Here is a 16,828-nt window from a genome sequence, read left to right as displayed (position 1 = left end):
GTCTTACTTTCTGGTTTGTGATTTATGGCACCACGGTAGAGGCGTGATTTCCATTAATAGACACATGTTGGGGGCAAGTTAGTGTCACTGCATTCTTTTGGGCTTGGCCGTGAGATTTTCCAGAACGTCGTAAGTCAGGTAATTCGAATCCTGACTCTTAATAGGGCAATCCTGGGCAAGTTACTTAGTACCTCTGAGCATCTGGTTTTTTGGTTTGTTTGTTTTCGTTGTCTTGTAAAACTTGGATGAAGTTATCATTCCCAATATAGGGTTGTTACAAGGCTTAAATTAGGATATGTTTGTAAGGTGCTCAACGTCTGAGAAAAATCTCTGAGTTCACTGCTTTCCCGTTTCCCAGCGCACCTTGCGTGTAATTCAGAGGTGTGGATGCTTCTGGTGCCATTTCTTACCAGCTCCACGTGTACGCATGCCTCTCTGGCTTCAGGCCATGCTCAAAGACCTCCTCTCCCTGTGGCTCTCACTAATGCCTTGTTCCAGCACCAGATTTATAACGTCTTATCTATGTTCCCAGAATGCTTCCCATGTGTCTCTCCTGTTCAATCTCCCTGTGGATCTCCATACTGCAAGCTGCTCAAGGGCAGAGGTTGGGTCCATCTCTGTTACACTAGAGAGCGTAAGCGAAGCTCAATGCGTTTTGTGTTATTGATAATCTATATTGAATATTACTACAGATGACCATCTCATCCAGGGCACAAAGTGTGTTGCCGCTAATGTGCACAAAGCGGGCACGGACTCCAGAGACGCAGAATGCTTGTCTTTATTCCCTCACCTCCCAACCCGGAATGTTTTTATTTTAGTGTTATTTTTTTTCCTTTAAGATTTCTGCAAGTTTCTCCGACTACGTATGGCACACACACACAAATAATCACCGAACTAGCCTTGCTTTTGTTTTCTTATCCTCTGTTAAACGGTTAAATGATTGTCTATTTTGAGTACTGATATACAGCTGTTTCCATAGATACTTACCCGTAATAGCTAATTAGCTGAGCATGTTTTCTGAAGCCATGTGAATGACATTTTTTAAACAGCTTTTACTCAATTAGGACATTTTTCTCATTTCTCTTTGGAAATGTTCATAAACGCGACACGATGCTTCGGTAGATAAAATGCCATAGGACCAGGTAATCTGGGGTTCCTCCGTGGGGCCATTTCTGTCCTTTACTCCACCTGGACGTTCTTTTTCTCTGCTTAATGAACAGAGCAGAACTCTTCAATGACAATGCACCCTTGAAAACCACCTTTTAGTTTAAAAAAGTGTTTGGGACTCTATTACTTCACTAAAATTTTATTTATTTATCTATTTTTTACTTCACTAAAACTTTTTTTTTTAACGTTTATTTATTTTTGAGACAGAGAGAGACACAGCATGAACGGGGGAGGGGCAGAGAGAGAGGGAGACACAGAATCAGAAGCAGGCTCCAGGCTCTGAGCCATCAGCCCGGAGCCCGACACGGGGCTCAAACTCACGGACCGCGAGATCGTGACCTGGCTGAAGTCCGACGCTTAACCGACTGAGCCACCCAGGCGCCCTTGAAACTTTATAAAGAGCTAGAGGACATCAGTATAACCACTGTCCTCATTTTACAGACTGGGACCATGGCGCTCCCCCAAGCAGAATCATGGTGCATTACTTCGAAGCCTTGATGCTTGAGTGTGGGTGCCCAATTGGCACACCCCTCTGAATCCCTTCACTTAGTCAAGTTTATGCAGGTTTATGCGGGTCCCCCTGACCCATCCTTATGTTTGGTATTATTTCTTCTCTCCTGTTTGGAACAAATTCAGAGCAGTCACCACTTTGTACCCTGCATTATCATTCACACACCTGTTTTCCATAAATTACAAGAGTCAAACCGAAGCCTTCTCTAGTCCGTTCATTGAAAGCATAGTTATTGACCATCTACTTATCTGGCAGATAACAATGGATAGACACAATCCCTGCCTTTAAGTCATCAGTTTGCCCTTGTGTTCCCCCAATGCTTGGTATAATGCTTGTTAATGGTAGAAACTCAAAAACTATTTCTTGAAACAGTGATATTTGTAGACTACATCATCTAAGTCAGCATTTGGTCAAATTCTCCATCCCTTGCTTTCCATTGACTCCATTCCAGTTGGAATTAACACCTTGCTTCTCCTCTTGTTAAGGCTACCCGCCCTCTTCAGTCATGAGAGTCTCCTCTTGTTGTCCAAACACTAATGACACTTAACTTGCTCTCAGGGTAAATTTCTGGAATTGAGGTGAACATTTATATATTTAAAAAGTATATATAATGGCAAAAGCTCCCCTCGCCTCACACTCAGGTTTAATGCTCACGCTATGAAGTAGATTCCACCACAGTATCCATTTTAAGGATGAGGAAACTGAGGATCAGAAAGGTGGAATAGTGTGACCGAGTTCACATAGTGATTGACAGAACCAGAGGGTGAACTTTGCTTTTGCTGACACCCAAAGCAATGGTTTAAACCTCAGCACCCAATGCACCCATACCAGAACTCTGGGCTTCACATCTCTTATTCTGGGAAAAAAAGAACAAACAAATAAACAAACTTATCTTATTGTTTTGAAGGTGAGAGCAAAACACCTCTGGGGACACCTTTATATATGGTTCCTTCTCTGGAACCACCAACTCTGGAGGTCACAAAGCCAATGGATTCCTTGAGCCTGGGAATTCCTAAAGTCACATTGGTTCACATCTCTTTTTCTTTCCCATTGAAATATGCCTGTATTGGAAAGAGGTGCCTTTATGGGGAGGTAGATAGCATGCTTAAGAGAAAAAGGTATGTGGTTCTAAACATGTCTTGAACAACACTCTCAAAGGTAAAGAAGGGAGTGTGAGGTCAGCTGAGATCAGACACCATCTCTGAACATCAGACACCATGAATGTCAAATCCTCATAAGACCTCCTAATGGTACCATAGTTACTTCGTACTTAAATCATTATCCAGTGGTGTCTAAAGGCACTTGCCCTGAGTTGGTAGCTGGTATTGTTTAAACAAATGTTTGTAGACTGATTCTAGCCACTTCTTTATGAAATAAAAGGAAGAACTGATAAAAAGGAAGCACAGGGGTCTTTTTTTTGTGAAAGGGTGCTCCAGCCCTTCCTCTCCTTTGGGCTGGCCATGAGCATCTTCCCTGTACTTGTTCATTTCCTTGGGCATGCCTCTCCCTGAATGCATTTCCACCCTTGTGCATCATTTTGTATTTGTGATTCCACCCTCCTCCCCCCACCCCCACTGTATTGTCATCACCTAGTGTAAGGGTAGTTATTCAATTAACAAGTCTGGTGTGTTACACAGGATGTGGTTTAAAATCACTTCCCAACAAATTTTGCTGAGTGCAGAGACATATTCATATACTACTGGAAGAGATAAGCAAGAGATACATAACAATCTCCAGTTCGATGTGTTATGGTAAAAAAAAAATACTAATGCAAGGAGTAAAAATACCAAAAATAACAATGAGTATTAAATGGCCAAGAATTGTCAGAAATCATTATTTTAAGGTTTGGGGGATTTTTCTCCCTGTAGGTATGGGAAGACTTCTCTCTGACAAAGGCAGAAGCCACACAGTTCTACAAAGAAAAGTGATGAGCTAAAAATTACCAGTCACCTGTTGAGGATTGATGGGGTTCAGTGGGGCTAGTGCCCCCGATGGCTGAGCCTGAAGTCCATTTTTTGAGCCCAGAGAGCAAAGCCAACAAGTTTACTACTTTGTTTTTCTGCTGATTCTGGGAAATTTAAAGAAAAACTTGAGTTCCTTCTTCTGGAGTCCTGACCACTTGGCCTATGCCTGTGTGCATAACGAGACTCTGAGGTACTTGTATTCACTTGTGGGGAGCATTTTGAAATCCAATACCTTAGAAGGGAAAGGCCAAGTCTGCCCCTTAACAGGCAACATGCCAAAGCCACCACCACCATCAGGTACTATGGCCATGCTCTACCATCAGACCTGTGAGTGAGGCTGCACATTTTTCTATTAAAGCAGTGGCCCTTGTATTTTCAATGGTGCACACAAAGCTGCATGGGCGTGGGAGATGCTTGAGCCATGCCAGCTCTGTGCCTCTCTGCCTCGGCCCCTGAGGAACCTGGGAAGTCCATGGCTATGTTGAGCATAATTTGGAAACCATCACAATGTGTCTCCTTCATTTTTCTTTGGCATTCTGTGTGGCCCCGTGGATTTGCGTGGAAAATAAGTACTGGTCAAAATCCAAGACTTACGGAGTTCAGCTGTGCGTGGCCTGAGTCCATTCCAATTAACTGTTCTTTTTTTGATAAGTTCATTGTTTAGTAGATTGCATTGGAAAAAAGTATGAAATAGCACAAAGAAGCCACATGTTAAAATAACCTAATATACATATAGCACAAATAGGCCAAAACAGAGAGGAAACGATGCATGAACAATCCCTTAGAAATTGGACTTTGCAGATGGAATATAATAACCTAGTTCTCCTTGTTGAAGTATTTATTGGAGGTGCCTTTGCTTTCATTAATGGAAGGTTAGAAAAACAGGTGATGTACTAGAAAGATCTCAGACTTCAGGACTGGTCGTTGTTTTGAATCTTTGTTCTGCCATTGATCAGATGTGATTTGGGCAAGATTGTGTTTGTGGTTTGATTCCTATATCCTCAGTTTTCTTATTGTAAATTGAGAGTGCAATCTAGAATAGAATGTATGTCTACTTAACATCCTTCCTTTGACAACACTCCTCCCATATCCATTTGGTCCTGATAGAGCTGTCCTTAAACACCATCCTTGACACCATTACAGGATGGGCATTTGAGCTCATCACCTTGATCATGAGAAAGTGTGAAAACAAAGTCACTGGCTCCAAGCAGGGGCAATGAGTGTCCTCCCCGAGGTTGGTCTGTGGACACTGGCAAAGAAAAATTTCTTTAATTTTGGATCATGAGTCATAGGATCTTGGGACTCCAGCAATGATGTTTCTTCTACTGGGAAGAGCTTGCCTAATGACAAAGCCACCACAAGCGGATCAAAGGCAGGAATATCGAAAGGGAAAGCAAAAGTTTAAAACAAAATTCAAAACCTCATTTGAACTTCTGAGTCCAGCCCTGCCTGCCTGTGCTCCCAACCTTGTACTTCACAGTCAGTGTTTCACAAAATCATGTCTTTTGTGAGTTAAAATTGAGATTCTGTCATTGACGATGGCAGAGGTCCAAAAAAACACCTAACTTTCAGATTATTTTAGGAATTAAAGGTTTAACACATGAAACTCAAGGGATAGAGTAATCATTCCTAAACTGGAAGTCCTTTTAATTGTTTCTTTACTTTTTGTAATTTAAATTTAAGTTAGTTAACACACAGTGGACTCTTGGCTTCAGGAGTAGTAGAACCCAGTGATTCACCTCTTAACATATAAAACCCAGGGCTCATCCCAACAAGTGCCCTCCTTAATGCCCATCACCCATTTAGCCCATCCCCCAACCCGAATCCCCTCCAGCAACCCTCAGTTTATTCTCTGTATTTAAGAGTCTTTTATGGTTTGCCTCCCTCTCTATTTTTATCTTATTTTTCCTTCCCTTCCCCTATGTTCATCTGTTGAGTTTCTCAAATTCCACATATGAGTGAAATTGTGATATTAGTCTTTCTCTGAGTTATTTTGCTTAGCATAACACACTCTAGTTCCATCTACATTGTTGAAAATGGCAACATTTCATTCTTTTTCATCGCCAAGCAGTATATCCATTACATCCATTGTGTATGTGTGTGTGTGCATGTATACGTGTGTGTGTGTGTGTGTGTGTGTGTGTGTGTGTGTATCTTGTTTATCCATTCAACAGTTGATGGACATTTGGATTCTTTCCATAATTTAACTATTATTGATAGCACTGCTGTAAACATTGGGGTGCATGTGCCCCTTTGAATAATTATTTCTTTAGATCAATGAAATGGGATGCTAACTTGGCCAATTTGCCTTGGAAGAACCTTGATGGTTTTTTTTTTTCTTTTGTTTGTTGCCATGGTTAATCCTCAAGACCCATTGAAATGGGTGTATCTTAAAGGCTACTCACACACTGAGATGTATTTTAAAATTTTCACATTAAATATATTTAGCAGAACTTACAAATAAGTTGGGATGCTTAAATTTCTGTTCATATTGTATTATGCTAATAAAAAGAATTCCCTTAAATGGGAGCAGGAGGCTTATGTACTTAATAATAGCGCTAATAATGTCCTTGTTTATAATAGTTTTGAGCTCCTTTAATGAGGACGGGGAAGAACTACAATGTATTAAGTGTACATTTCATTTCAGGAAATTGACTGAGTGTTAATAAACGCATTATCTCGTTTGGATCTGTCTCCAACTGTGCAAAGTCAGGCTTCCCATTCTTAATACACCAGTGAGTAAACTGAGTCCGAGAGATTTTAAATACTTTCACTAAGCTGATGGAAATTCAGAGAGATGGAATTGATATTCAAACCTAATTATGTCTTCCCCCAAGTCTCTATTCTTTCTCACGTGCCAAAATGTTTCCCCAAAGAACAAAAAGAAGTACCTACTGGGAAATTAAGAAGCGCTAATGTTCTTCCAGAACAGAATTTTGGAAACAAGCTTTAGGTTCTACGAGGATGTCCAAGGCAAATTTGCTGTGGGATCCTTGCATTTAGCTCCGCCAACCCTTGCCTTGGAGTGTCTGTATCAGCTGTTCCCTCTGGCTAAAATGTTTTTCCTGCCAGCCTTCTCAGAAAGCAGGGATGACTCCTTCTTACATTCTTATCTCAGCTCAGAGGCCACCGGTTCAGAGAGGCCTTCCTTAACCATCCACCCCAAACTAGTGTCTCCTTCCCTCTGTCTTTTTCTGCTGCTTTATTCTCTTCATAGAACTTATCACTCACCAATTTTTTTTTCTTTTTTTTTTTTTTTTGTTTTTTAACGTTTATTTATTTTTGAGACAGAGAGAGACAGAGCATGAACAGGGGAGGGCCAGCGAGAGAGGGAGACACAGAATCTGAAACAAGCTCCAGGCTCTGAGCGGTCAGCACAGAGTCCGACGCGGGTCTCGAACTCACGGACTGTGAGATCATGACCTGAGCCGAAGTCGGAGGCTTAACCGACTGAGCTACCCAGGCGCCCCCTCACCAATTTTTTTTGTGTGTGCTCACATCCCTCTCTCTTCCAATACAACCTTGTCTTCACAGACAGAGGGAAATTTCCTCCTTTTCTGCCTTCGATTCTCCATATCTTTCTAGAGCACCTGCTACATAGAACGGATACAATACATGTCTGTTCCATGTTGAACAAACCACTTGTGTGGTGAGGATTCAATGAGACAAAATGCAATCCAGACGTTATTATTCCCCTCTTCTGGTGCCTCATTTTTAAACTTGAAGATCCAATTGGCTTTATTTTTTTTTAATATATGAAATTTATTGTCAAATCGGTTTCCATACAACACCCAGTGCTCATCCCAAAAGATGCCCTCCTCAATACCCATTACCCACCTTCCCCTCCCTCCCACCCACCGTCAACCCTCAGTTTGTTCTCAGTTTTTAAGAGTCTCTTATGCTTTGGCTCTCTCCCGCTCTATTATTCCCCTCTTCTGGTGCCTCATCCATGGGGTGTAGATATACAATGTGAGCCATCCATCCATCCATCTCCCTTCACCCACTCAGTGCATTGGGAAATGGCAGAGTGTGCTGGGACAGGTAGGCAGATCGGTCTTTGAAACCCTTCCTCTGAGCTATGTAGTCTCAAAGAGAAATAGCCATCCTACAGTCTTCAGGGAGGACGTAGCAAAAGCAAGGCCATTTGGACCATTAAAACTGAGCAGACCTCCGGTCAGAGCCACTCAGTTAAAACTGGGAGACTGGCTGGGGGGCTGGAATGGGGTGTGCCTGGATCCTGAGGGCTGGCTAGGCTAAGTAGCCCATTCAAGGCCATTCAAAGCAGGGAGAAGAGGTAGGTTACCCCACTCAGGGTCACCAAGGAGAGGCAGAACCAGCAGGCAGGGAGAAGAGAAGGAACCCTCAGACCTGAGAGAGCAGGGTGAGAGGAGGAGTATGAGACGTAACAAGGGCCAGGAAGCTGCTCCAGACCCCGAGCTACAGCTGAGTAGGTTGTAAACAACCTACAGCGTGTCTTGAGTGAAAGGCTATAGCCCTGGCACAATTTGATGACTATGTAGAACTTGGCTTGTGCTGGGCAGAGGTCAAGGGATAGAGGCAGGCGGGTTCTGACTTTCACATGCAACCTGCTTTGCTCTGGAGAGAAATATGTGTTGGGTTGGGAACCAGCACTTTGGTCAGCATTCTGTACAAACCGAGAATTCTATTACCCTGGATCTCTCCTTCTGTCTCTCTCACACCCTCCACCTCAATGTTATCATTAGTTAGCAAGCTCAACCTTGCAAAAATGCCCATTTGCTTTTCCAAATCTCCACTGCCTCGGCCAGCCCTGCCCTCCCGGGTTGCTGCAAAAAATCTGTCAGCTCACATTTCCTCGCCTCCAATAACAGCCTCCAACTATCCTGTTTCCAGAGTGATATTCTTTAGAAATTTTGACCTTATTCTTCCTGTCTCCGCATAAATGCCTTCAATGGCTTACCACTGCCCACAGGATAAAAACTAAGCCTCTTAACTTTGGCAAAAAAAAAAAATGTCCTTTATGATCCTTGATGGCCAGGCTCCTCCCACATACGCTATGCCTCTCTCCCTGCTGAATAATAACATGGTTGTGTTTCTGAAAGTTCTCTCCTTTATGATTTCTCAAGAACTATTTCTTCTCTGGGATATTAACTGTTCTCCACTCTCTACCTGGCACATTTCTGGCACCCATTGGGCTCTGTACAGTTATCACTTCCTCTCTGGCATCTTTCTTGAAGACCTTCCCTTACTTACTCTGGGGTAGGGGACCCTGATTGGTCTTTGCAGAGCCCCCTGCTCATACCTCTGTCATAACCCTTAGCTTTTTCTCCTATAAATGCTTTTTGCCGGGTCTCTAGACCTCATGAGCCTATCGTCTACAGCTGCCAAGAAGAAAGGGCTCAAAAGCATGTGGTTGGAGAAATGAGTGTTTATTCCGCTTGAGAAGGCAGGAAGATGGGGAGGCTGTGGGCGTCAGGAAGCTCCCCATTTCAAAGAGTTCTCCACTGGGCACTCAAGTGGTTACCATGGAGAAAGGCTACTCTGAAATCCCACACTAGGAGTTTCATTAATTTGGTTTCCTTCATTTTATTAGTCGTGAGCCATGAGCCTCCAAAGAGTTTGTCTTCCAACTGCTGGTGAAGGGTTGTGATGGGCAGGAGCATTTGTGCAAGCATGAACGGCAGTGCACCACCCTTAACCGACAAAACCTTGCTATGAAAAACATGTCACCCGGGGCGCCTGAGTGGCACAGTCGGTTAAGCGTCCGACTTCAGCCAGGTCACGATCTCGCGGTCCGTGAGTTTGAGCCCCGCGACGGGCTCTGGGCTGATGGCTCAGAGCCTGGAGCCCGTTTCCGATTCTGTGTCTCCCTCTCTCTCTGCCCCTCCCCCGTTCATGCTCTGTCTCTCTCTGTCCCAAAAATAAATAAACGTTGAAAGAATTAAAAAAAAAAAAAAAAAGAAAAGAAAAACATGTCACCCGAAACAGCGAGCTCTGGGACAGTTGACTACATTCACACACAAGCCCCTCATCTCACTCTGGAGTGGAAACACACAATTTGGGGCTGGCAGAGGTCTTTGAACCACACTGTAACTTCTTCGGACTGAGTGTAGGAGACCGGGCAGGATATTAGGAGGAGCCAATTTTTAACTTGCTATGACAGCTTGGCACAAATCATAAGACTGTCATTTGTTTACTTATTTTTTTCCCTTGGCCCAAATTAATATCGACCTCTGGCCTTAAAAATAGTGGAAAAAATACAAGGGCTCTGACTAAAATAAAATAAAAAAAAAAACAAAAAACAAGTTTCAGCCAGTCCACCCCTCCTTGTCTTTGTGACCTTGGCCACCTCGCTTTCTCCCCTTTTTACATTCAAAGGACTGATTAATCCCTGTCCTGTGTTCCTTCCTGGCATTTGTGAAGATTAAATGTGATAAGGGTTGGAAAAGAGCTCAGAGCACTGTAAATTGATGTACAAATGGAAGGGATTAAGGGATTAGCTTCAGTTCCGTAAAGATTTTCTCTTTTCTAGAACAACCCACTCAACGTCAGTCCCCGTGACACCCCCACACATAACAGCTGCCCCAAGCTCGTGCCTTAACGCTCTTCCCTTTCTCTCTGAGGGGTTTTTCTCAAGCTGCCTCTGACACTACCCTTCCTCCACACATAGAGATCGTTCTCCAACATGACTGTAGGGAAACTGTATTATGTCACAGTTCCTCATTCCTGGGGATAGCTGTGTGATGAGAAGCGCATGCGTGTGTATTGGCTGGTTATTTGCATTGTTGAGCAGAAGAAGAAACCCAAGAAGGAGAAGTCTAAGAGAAATAAAAACTGCTCTCCAATTCTTTCCTGGGATTGTTTACACACATAAGGCTCATCTCTTCTTTAAAGGATGGTTATTAATGGAAAAAAGACAGTCTCTTTCACAAATGGTGCTGGGAGAACTGGACAGCAACATGCAGAAGGTTGAAACTAGACCACTTTCTCACACCATTCACAAAAATAAACTCAAAATGGATAAAGGACCTGAATGCGAGACAGGAAACCATCAAAACCCTAGAGGAGAAAGCAGGAAAAGACCTCTCTGACCTCAGCCGTAGCAATCTCTTACTCGACACATCCCCAAAGGCAAGGGAATTAAAAGCAAAAATGAATTACTGGGACCTTATGAAGGTAAAAAGCTTCTGCACAGCAAAGGAAACAACCAACAAAACTAAAAGGCAACCAACGGATTGGGAAAAGATATTTGCAAATGACATATCGGACAAAGGGCTAGTATCTAAAATCTATAAAGAGCTCACCAAACTCGACACCCGAAAAACAAATAACCCAGCGAGGAAATGGGCAGAAAACATGAATAGACACTTCTCTAAAGAAGACATCCGGATGGCCAACAGGCACATGAAAAGATGCTCAACGTCGCTCCTCATCAGGGAAATACAAATCAAAACCACACTCAGATATCACCTCACGCCAGTCAGAGTGGCTAAAATGAACTAATCAGGAGACTATAGATGCTGGAGAGGATGTGGAGAAATGGGAACCCTCTTGCACCGTTGGTGGGAATGCAAATTGGTGCAGCCACTCTGGAAAACAGTGTGGAAGTTCCTCAGAAAATTAAAAATAAACCTACCCTATGACCCAGCAATAGCACTGCTAGGAATTTACCCAAGGGATACAGGAGTACTGATGCATAGGGGCACTTGTACCCCAATGTTTATAGCAGCACTCTCAACAATAGCCAAATTATGGAAAGAGCCTAAATGTCCATCAACTGATGAATGGATAAAGAAACTGTGGTTTATATACACAATGGAGTCCTACATGGCAATGAGAAAGAACGAAATATGGCCCTTTGTAGCAACGTGGATGGAACTGGAGAGTGTGATGCTAAGTGAAATAAGCCATACAGAGAAAGATACCATATGTTTTCACTCTTATGTGGATCCTGAGAAACTTAACAGAAACCCATGGGGGAGGGGAAGGAAAAAAAAAAGAGGTTAGAGTGGGAGAGAGCCAAAGCATAAGAGACTCTTAAAAACTGAGAACAAACTGAGGGTTGATGGGGGGTGGGAGAGAGGGGAGGGTGGGTGATGGGTATTGAGGAGGGCACCTTTTGGGATGAGCACTGGGTGTTGTATGGAAACCAATTTGACAATAAATTTCATATATTGAAAAAAAATAAAAATAAACAAATAAAAATAGCCGTTAGCGCGGAGCCTTTTGGAAAGTCTAAATAAATTACATTCATTGGTTTCCCCTTGTCCACAAAAAATAAATAAATAAATAAATAAATAAATAAATAAATAAATACATACATACATAAATAAAGGATGGTTATTGTCTGATTCTTCTTAACATTTTAATGATTCCCCCCAAGCATCTTGCAAATGATCCCCCTTGAGACACGACTGTTTTTCCCACCCTCCCATTTGACGGTTGCAGAATGTGGGAAGGTTTTTCCACTGATTAGTTGTTTGACCTCAGACTAGTCACACAAACTGGTCTAAGACCGCTAAGAGACTCGGGCAAAGAAACTCTGTCTCATGCAGTGCCCCAGTGTATTTGTACTCTGGAATAACACTCAAAATAGCTTAAAAAATCTAGTCCCTGCCAATTGTGGGTCTATCTGCCTTCCTAAAAGTGAGCTCCTGGAGAGCCAGGATGGTGTCTATTCACCTCCACATCCTGCGCCTAGCTCCTGTCTAACACAGAAGCACCTCATTTATTGAATGATTGACATGTTCTATGTACCTACATATGTACAAATGCATATTTTTCCTTGTTCTCATATTTTCAGTGTATATTTTTATAGTATCCATAAAAAAATGCACTTCTTTGTAATATCTAACCCTACCTGTATTTTTTCATAGAAATGATACTCAGGATATAATTTAGAGATTATTCCCATTTCCTCATATATATCTTTGACTTTTTATAGCAAAATATGCATTCGCTACAAAAAGAGGAGAGCAAGAACAATGCGATTTTATTCTTCATATGTTTTCAATTTAACTCCCATGGAGTTGACATGCATTGATTGAAAAGCAGATCCCAGGGAAGAACTCATTTTGTGATTCTGTGTGACTTTATATTCTATCTGCTACAGTTGGGCAGGACGGGAAGGCTGGACGTGGAAGACGAGGTGGGAGGAGAAACGATATTTGAAAGCAGCAGATAGGAAATCAACAAAATGACAACGTACAGTAGTTATTGGATGAGCATTCCGGGCAGTAGTCAGCCAGGAAAATGATTTTTTTATTCGTGAAATCCCAGGGAGGGTAATTAAACTCCTCCCACTACAGCTCTATTACATTTCACCGAGGCTATTGTAATGTGCTGGCATTCAAGGGGAGCCACACTTGTTGAATTTTATCATTTTCAGAATAGCTATGGGGGACAAAAATAATTAAAGACCTATGTAGACTAAATGCACCCTCAAAACACTAGCATTTTATTCAATGCTAGACCCAATTGATGCATGCTATAAATAAACATTATATTGGTGTTGGCATTATGTAGTTTCTGCCTTTATCAAAGAGCGCAGTCAGCTGTCCAGGAGGAGAAAGGTAAATAGTGCGTGGCCCACATTTAGGTAATTCTCACACATTACTTTTCAATAACAAAGACTTGACCTAAATTTGTTGAAGCCTCCATAGACAAGTACTCATTACATAAACATTTACTGTGTATATATGGACAGCATTCACACTCAATATATGCTGAAGTGGTATTTCGAAGGTACTGGTAAATATCTGTTGACCGTCTCCGTAAGTCACAAGTTGGCTGGTATTTTATTGAGCAGAATGTAGTTCATCCCGTAGCCCGGGTTCAGTGCATACTTTGAACTCTTCTTACCTTTCAAACATCCCAAGTAAGAAACAACTGGACACAATTGAGCCAGTGCTGCTGGTATTCGTCACGCCCCGGTTTACACTGCACAGGCAAGCAGTCTCTCGGTGGGCCGGGGGCTGGCCCAGTGAGGATGCGGCCACTCTCTGCCTGGGACTCAGAAGATAGACCAAGTTTCACCACGTCACCAGGGATGTGACGGTCCGGTCACAATGTTTCTTTAGCCTTTAGTTTCTTAATAGGTATAATGAGTAAAATCACGGCCTCACAAAGCTATAAGGAGGACGGTAAGAAATATTTTTAAAGTGCTTTTTCTTGTTCTATGAACATGACCGAACCTACCGATTTAAAGCTCTGACAAATCTAACACGCAAACCGTCTTATACACCTGTACATGCTTGATAGAAGTTTCCCTATGTCACCCTCGCAGATACACAGAGAGATAGGTGTCCTATTTCCCATATATCAAAGAGGAAAATGAAGATTAAGAAAATTAAACCAAGGGGCACCCAGCGGGCTCAGTCAGTTCGGCGTCCAATTCTTGATTTCAGCTCAGCTGACGATCTCAAAGTTTCATGAATTCGAGTCCCGAGTTGGGCTCTGTGCTGACCGTGCAGAGCCTGCTTGTGATTCCCTCTCTCTTTCTTTCTATCTGCCCTTCCCCTGCTCCTGGTCTCTCTGTCTCTCTCAGAATAAATAAACTTAAAAAAAAAAAAGGTGAAGCAATTTATCCACACTGCATCGCTATTAGGAGCATATTTAAGATTTGTGCTAATGTCTTTGGGACCACAGGATATTTAGGACTTTGCCGTAAAGTTTGCCCATGATCTCTATATTCTCCATTTTCCTAGGTGGTGCACGTGATTGCCATATCACCTTCAGAGATTCTTTCTAGAAGACACGTACATGCTGTCTACATTTCAGATGGCCAAGCCAACCGTGAGTCAGCTCTGCAGGGAAGCCTGCTCCCCCTGCACTGGCCTGTGATGCCTCAAGGAGGAGGCTGGACCTGGAAGAAGAGGAACCTCTGTGCTCCCTGAAGGCTCCCTGAGAACATTCTTTTTCACTGTCATTAGTGCCATGATCATGGTCATTGACCCGGGCATGCTAATTATGTGTTTTGGGTCAGAGAAGCAAAACAAGAATAGAAACACAAATATGAAAAGTCACAGGTTGCATATATTTTTAAAGTCCTAGTAGTTGTTCCTTGATAATGTGCAAACTGCCATTCTGTACCTTCTCAGGGTTTGTCTGCATCATCCATGGACAACCCAGTCATGTCTACTCTTAGACAGATGCTGTCATTCTCCTCCTGTTAGGACTTGGTGGTTGGAATAGGCGATTAGGCACAATCATAATTGGTGACAGGCATAAATTGGAAACAGAATTACATACATTTGATTACTTTTTTTCATACTGTGCAGTGGCTTTTATACCTAATAATTAAGAGGTGAAAATGGGCCACCAGAGACTGTCTTTGGAAAGGTCCCACCTGCTCTAGCCCACCTTTCCTGGGGCCAGACTCATGGGACCAAAGGAAGCAAATTCAATAATAGCAGGTGATATTTAAATTTATAAGTCAGGAAAGTTCCAAGTCAGATGTATAAACAGTATAATGGGTTTACTCTGTCTTGCATGTCTCATCTCTAAATTGTTAACAATACTCTACAACTTGGATTGAGGTAAAGTTTTAGTGGGTGTACCTCCTCAGATTCCTGCTTGCGCTCCTCTGTAGGAGAACTTTTTGATTTGTTCCATACAGAGAAGGGAAACGCAATTAAGATAAGTATCAAAATCAGAGAAATATAGTATGATTGTTGGCTTCTAGAATTTGATGCAGCCAAAAATGTCACATTGTAGAATACTTAATCATATTCAGACATATGTACAATAATTCAAATTTTCCATTTGAAAAGGGATTAGATAGCACCTCTCCATATAAAATGTGGTCCACCCCTCATCTGCTAGACATCCTTCTCCACATACGTTTGGGGACCAGGACATCTAACTTGAAAAAGCCATACCTGCATGGCAGGGAAGCACAAAGTTCCTCTGTGGGTCACTGTGAGTGCTGTGTACTCTTTCTAGATTCCCTGAGCCCATATCCCTCCTCCTGGGAATAGCGTGCCACGATTTTGGTTCAAACCATAGACTGAATCTATGCTCCTAAAGTATTATCTCCAAACTTGTTCTCAGTTTTGCATCAGCAGGCCGGTTCAACATTCTATCAAGCCAGACGTTTCCAGATGGCGTGGTATGGTGCAGCCAGAGGATCCCATAATCATTTGACCCTCTCTCCCAGCATCTTTTATGCAAGGTAGATTGCCTGGGTCCACAGGATATTATATGGGACCTTTTAAGCGTGGATCAGATGCTCCATAATCAATTGAGGAGTCATGCTGCTTAAGACCCTATCTATGGTTAGGGAAGGAAAGCAAGTCTGCTTCTGGAGTATGGCTCTATTACTGTGTGAACAAACTGCTGGTTCTTTCAGGATGGGAGGGGTCCCTCAGTGTGTCCAGTTGTCACCAAGAGTTTTCAGGGTCTATTTAAGAAATTGGTCTATTTAGGGGCACCTGGGTGGCTCAGTCAATTAAGAGTCTGACTCGGTTTTGGCTCAGGTCTCAGATGATCTCATGGTTCGTGAGTTCAAGCCTCACATCAGGCTCGCTGCTCAGTGCAAAGCCTGCTTCAGATCCTGTGTCTTCCTCGCTCTCTGCTCCCCCCCCCCCACCACCAAATAAATAAATAAACATTAAAAAAAATTGGTCTTATTTAGACCTTAGCATTTGTTTCTCCTGCTCATAGTTTTCATATTGGGTAGCAGGAATAGCCCAATCTCAGTGAGTGAACCTTTGTTATTGGACTCATGAATAGTGTTCATCTGTGCCACTGAGGACACCCCATCCATGTGCCTGCCGCGACGACTTTTGGGTAGCCAATGACAGAGGCTAGCTGATATCAGCTGGCTGAGCCCTTTTGTTACTCGGCTGGAGCTTTTCTCTTGGTGAATGCTCTCTGATGGACATAGTGGGTGAGACTAAGAACTTCACATTTTATTATTCCTCCTATACATCCATCCCCGATTTCCTCATCATCAGAATTCCAATCTTTTCCTCTTGAAGCCCATGAACAGGTAGCCAGACCATTCACTACTGCCCCTGACTCCTTATTTATTCTAATTCGGAGCTACTTCTTTGTCTATACACATTGGTTGACCACACGTACCCCTTGAAGTTCTGCCCATTCGGAGGACATTCCCACATCATTATCTTTATCTCCAAGACCATCTCTGATTGAGGTGGTTGGGATACTGCTCTGTATTTTGAACTTGCATTTCTCTACTGAACCC

At 42.7% G+C, this 16,828-nt stretch overlaps 1 long non-coding RNA gene across 1 annotated transcript; it reads left to right on the top strand.

Moving 5' to 3' along the window:
- Positions 1-2,712: 2,712 nt before the first annotated feature.
- Positions 2,713-15,780, top strand: LOC123586755. The gene is made up of 3 exons (XR_006706927.1): positions 2,713-2,796; positions 14,328-14,415; positions 15,673-15,780. It is a non-coding gene; the product is annotated as an uncharacterized LOC123586755 (long non-coding RNA).
- The last annotated feature ends 1,048 nt before the right edge of the window (positions 15,781-16,828 follow it).

The sequence above is a fragment of the Leopardus geoffroyi genome, chromosome C3 (assembly GCF_018350155.1).
Source record: "Leopardus geoffroyi isolate Oge1 chromosome C3, O.geoffroyi_Oge1_pat1.0, whole genome shotgun sequence".
Classification (NCBI taxonomy): Eukaryota; Metazoa; Chordata; class Mammalia; order Carnivora; family Felidae; genus Leopardus; species Leopardus geoffroyi.
Note: the sequence above shows the minus strand (reverse complement) of the source record. Positions and strands in the feature narration are given on the sequence as shown.